At 48.0% G+C, this 4,832-nt stretch overlaps 1 pseudogene; it reads left to right on the forward strand.

Annotated features, from left to right (window-relative positions):
* Positions 1 to 1,371: 1,371 nt before the first annotated feature.
* On the forward strand, positions 1,372 to 4,127 carry LOC149459926 (uncharacterized; annotated as a pseudogene).
* The last annotated feature ends 705 nt before the right edge of the window (positions 4,128 to 4,832 follow it).

Here is a 4,832-nt window from a genome sequence, read left to right on the forward strand (position 1 = left end):
TCTCCAGCGGGGGAAAGCATCAGTCTACCTCACAGATAGATTGTAAGGACAAGCCCAGCTCCTTCCTCCGGGTTGAAGGTGGGTTATGGCACCTTTTGTCCCCCTTTTCTGCTCAGTGGAGCTATAACCAGCCTGGGAGTCCTGCTACATCTTCGGGGTTTCGGGTCATGGGAAGCCTTCAGGCGGCTTCCAGAGGTCCTGGTAAGTCCGACTGATGGGGGATGCTGTGCTGGTGGGTGGGACTTCCTGTCAGTGGTTTATTTAGATTTTGTGCTGCCCTAGGCAACACAAAAACCAACCAACACCACCCCCCTTCCCCCTCCCACGGAAAGAGCCAGCACCCCTGCCCCCCACCCACGAAAGCCTTCCACTACCCCCCTTTCTCTACACACACCATCAAGCAGCCCGCAGCCTTTCTCAGATCCCACCTGGTTCCCATGGCACACGTGTCCCTTTTTCCAACCCTTCTTCTGGGGGCAGCTGCTGCCCCCCTGAAAAATGCCGCCCTAGGCAAGTGCCTTGTTTGCCTTGTGGTAAATATGCCCCTGCTTCCGGTGGGGGCATGGTGGCATTGGCTCTGGTGGCTGGAACACAAGGGGAGGAGGCAGGTTGGCAGGTGCTTCCAGTTTTTGGGTCACCAGCATTCTGGAGACCGGTGGGAACTTCAAAGGACCACAGGTCTCAGCAAGCTGGACACTCTGCAAGATGAAGGAGGCAGAGGGTCCAGCAGCAGTGGTGGAAGCAGGCGCATCATGCACCAGCCTAGCCAAGGTGGGTACAGTAGTGCCGTCTATCCTTACAGTGGGGCTCTTTTGTGTTCTTCTGGTATGTTTTTTTGATTTGCCTTCCCTGGTATGGAAGCCTACTGCTGTGGCACAGAGGTGACTCCACCCTTCTCCACAGCTCAGGGGGATGACTTGGAGGTATTGTGGGCTAAGTCTCCCCCCTCCCCCCTCTCTCTCGCCCTCTCTCGCCCCTTTGGTTACAGTGGGTTAGGAGGGTGGGCAGAGGAGGATCCGGCTGGATGGGAGACTAATGTGTTTTTTTTCTGTTGTCCTGCTCCTTTCCTATGTTTCAAGTCAAGGCCACTGTCAAGACAAAGTGGGTCACACTTAAAAGGAAGTATCCGTCTTGTAGGATTGTGAATCTTGTAGATTCATGGCCAAAACTGCTTTGTAAAGCATGTGTGGCAGGTTTAGTAAAAGAAGAATCTTTGTAGCAATGCAGTTTGCTTCTGTCAAAAAGGAATTGTCGGAGACTCTGGGTTCGGCTTGTTGGATAAACTGCCGATGATTCACCTGGCTTTGCAAAAGAGCACCTTGTCCAGTTCACGGCCATCCTTTTCAGGACAAAAGGAAATCAGCGACTCAGATGAAGAAGAGAGAGAGTACCCTTCCATCCCTCAGAGATTCGGAGGAAGAGGACGGAGAGGAGCAGGTTGCAAGCTCGTCCAGATACAAACTATTGTTGGAGGAGGTGGATGACCTGCTGAAAGCAATATATATGATGCTGGAAATCCAGGAGGAGAATGTCCAGCTGTCGGTTCACGATAAAATGTACCAGGGCCTAGGACAATGTAAACATAGAGTCTACCTGGTCCATCGGGTATTATCAGACTCAGTAAAGAAAGAATGGAAGGATCCAGAAAGAGGCCCTTTCTTTTTCAAATCCCTAAGAAGGTTTCCCTTTGAGGAAGACGAGTTGCTGGTATGGAATAAGAAACCAAGGTTGGATGTGGCCTTTTCACAAGTTTCAAAGCACACTGACTTGGCTTTTGAGGATATGGACATTCTGAAGGATGCAATGGATAAGAGGACAGACTCATTCCTTAAAAAACCATTGGACTCTTCCCGGACCAACCGCAAGTCGGCTATGGCCTCCACGGTGGTGGTGAGAAATTTGGAGTGCTGGTTAGAACAGTGGAGGGATCATGTCGAGGCAGGGTCCTCCAGGAGGGAGCTTTTGGAGTCATTCACGGTCCTTCTAAAACCCGTAAAGTATATGCCTGCTGCATCGGCAGAAACTATCAGAATGATGGCCAGGTCTTTGGTGTTGGTCGACTCGGCAAGGAGAGCCATCTGGCTCAAGACCTGGTTGGGAGACTCAGCTTCTAAGGTGAAGTTATGTGGAATCCCCTTTTGGAGACCTACTCTTTGGCCCAGATCTGGAATCAGTGCTGGATAGAATGGCGGATAAGAAAAAGGCTTTCCAGTTGAAAAATAAGAAGTAACCGGTCAGAAAGAATTTTCATCCTTTTTCACAAATCCAAAGAAATAAGGAGCAGACCCAGAAAAGAAATTGGAGTTTCCAGAGAAACAGGGGAAAAGGGGGGTACTCTCCAGACCCCCAGAGTGGCCGTCCAAGAGCCAATGACATCTTCTGGTGGGAGGGAGGCTTCAGACCTTCTCCTCACTGTGGGAAGAAATAACATCAAGTGTCTTTGTCAGAAATATCGTGACACAGGGTATGGCCTTGAGTTCTCCAAGACCCCGCTAACCAGATTTTGTGTGACCAGACTCCCAAGGAGTCAGGAGATGGCCTCAACAATAACATCCCTTTAGGAGGAACTGATGCAGCAGGAGGTCACCATCAGGTGCCAAGAGAACAAGAAAGCCAGGGGTTCTACTCGCACATCTTCTTAGTCCAAAAGCTGTCAGGGAAGTTCCGTCTAATTTTGAATCTGAAGTTACTGAGCAAGTCCATTCGGTACAAACACTTCCGTATGGATACAGTGAGGAAGCTGCTATCCCCGGGTTGATTTATGGCGACTATTGATCTACAGGATGCTTACCTTCATATTCCGATACCCTTCGGCCTGCCATCTTCTCCAAGGGTGTTCACCAAGGTCATGGCAGAAGCACTAGAGCCTCTGAGGTTTAGAGGGATTTTGGTGGTGCCATACTTAGATGACCAGCTCATGTTTGCAGAAACCAGGACGCAGGTGCTGTTAGATTTTCAGATGACTCAGGCTCATCTGAGAAGCTTGGGACGGCTGTTAAACCTGGAAAAGTCCAACTTGATTCCTGCCCAGAGAATAAGGTTCCTGGGATATATCATAGATTCCGTTCAACAGAGGAGAAAATAGAAAGGACCCAGTCAGCCTTCTAGGCAGGTTCAGTGAAACCTGTTGGTGTCGGTCAGAGTGGTCATGTCGGTTCTGGGACTGCTTACTGCTTCCATCCCAGCAGTTCAGTGGGCCAGATTCCATTTCCGTTCCCTCCAGGGGGACATCCTGTGGAAGTGCACAGATCAAGATCCACTGGATGGCTATAAGGATCACTCCAAAGGTGAAGAGGGCGCTTTGGTGGTGGCGAGAGCTGACCAACTTAGGGAAGGGTCTGTCATGGTCATTTCCAAAGGTTGTATACCTAACGACAGATGCAAGTGCATGGGAGTGGGGAGCCCACTTCGGAGATCAGTTGGCACAGGGCCAGTGGTCCAAAGCGGAGGCCAGGAAGTCCTAAAACTAGAGGGAATTGAAAGCCATCCAGCTGGGTCTTCTTTCCTTTCAACAATCGACGAAAGGGCAGCACATTCAGGTCCTATCAGACAATACAACAGCTGTAGTTTACATTTCAAGGCAGGGGGGCACAAGGAGCAGGGAACTCCTGGAGTTGGCACTAGAGATCCTGTCTTGGGCAGAAAAGAATTTGGCCTCCCTCTCGGCCATTCACTTAAAGGGCTAACAGAATCGGCTGAGCAGAAGAAAAGTAGTAGATTCCAAGTGGGAATTGAATCAGGAAGTGTTCCAGTTGATCACGGAAGCTTGGGGTGTTCCTCAGGTCAATCTGTTTGCAAACCACAAAAATACAAAGGCACTGGTGTTCTTCTCCCTTCACAGGGAAGACCAGGCTCTGGGCCCAGATGCGTTAGCTCATCCCTGGAATTACCCTTTATCCTACGTGTTCCCTTTTTACTTTTACTTTTTTTACTTTACTTTGAACTTTTTAGCTCATTCCTCTAGTACTTCAAAAGTTCAAGCAGGAAACAAACGGTCTAATCCTGATAGCACCCTACTGGCCAGAAAGGCCTTTTTTCTTGACACTTTGGTACCTATCCTCCAGACCCTCCTGGAAACTACCGGTCAGAAAAGACTTGCTAGTCTAGGGGCTGGTGCTGCATCCTGAAGTGGAGCGATTCAACCTAACAGCATGGTTCTTGAAGAAGAACTCCTAAGAAGAAAGGGGCTATCAGATAAGCGTATTGCCTCCATACTTTCAAGCAGGAAAGAAGTGACTAGAGCAATATATCTGAAAGTATGGAGAAGGTATAATTCCTGGTGTTCTGAGAAGGATTTCCAGATGAATAGAGTGGTTTCAGTCCTGGAATTTCTCCATGAAGGAATAGAAAAGGGCCTAGCTGCAAGCACCCTTAAATCTCAAGTAGCAGCTTTAACTGCATTTCTGGAGAAATGGTTATCCCAGGAGGCGCTAATTATTAAATTTTTTTAAAGCTTTGGCCAGGACCAGGCCAGTTTCAGTTAAAGTTTTTCCAAAATGGGCTTTGTCTTTAGTGTTACAGGACCTCACAAAAAAACTGTTTGAGCCCCTAGAGCAGTGGTTCTTAACCTTGTTGGAGGTACTGAACCCCACCAGTTTCATATGCGCATTCACCGAACCCTTCTTAATTGGAAAAATAAAATATGATTTTTAAAATTCAAAACATAGGTATATATTTAGGTATATATTTATACATAGGTGCACAAAATGAACAAAACCGTTAAGAACAAAGAACAAAACCATTAAAACATGATTTTCACACAAAAACAAAAACATAATAATGAATATTTACTGCACGAATCATATGAGTCGGGTGTGGGTCTTCACCTCCGC

This window comes from Staurois parvus, unplaced genomic scaffold, assembly GCF_062004578.1.
Source record: "Staurois parvus isolate SC_StPar_1 unplaced genomic scaffold, SC_StPar_1.0 ptg000243l, whole genome shotgun sequence".
NCBI classification, from domain to species: Eukaryota; Metazoa; Chordata; class Amphibia; order Anura; family Ranidae; genus Staurois; species Staurois parvus.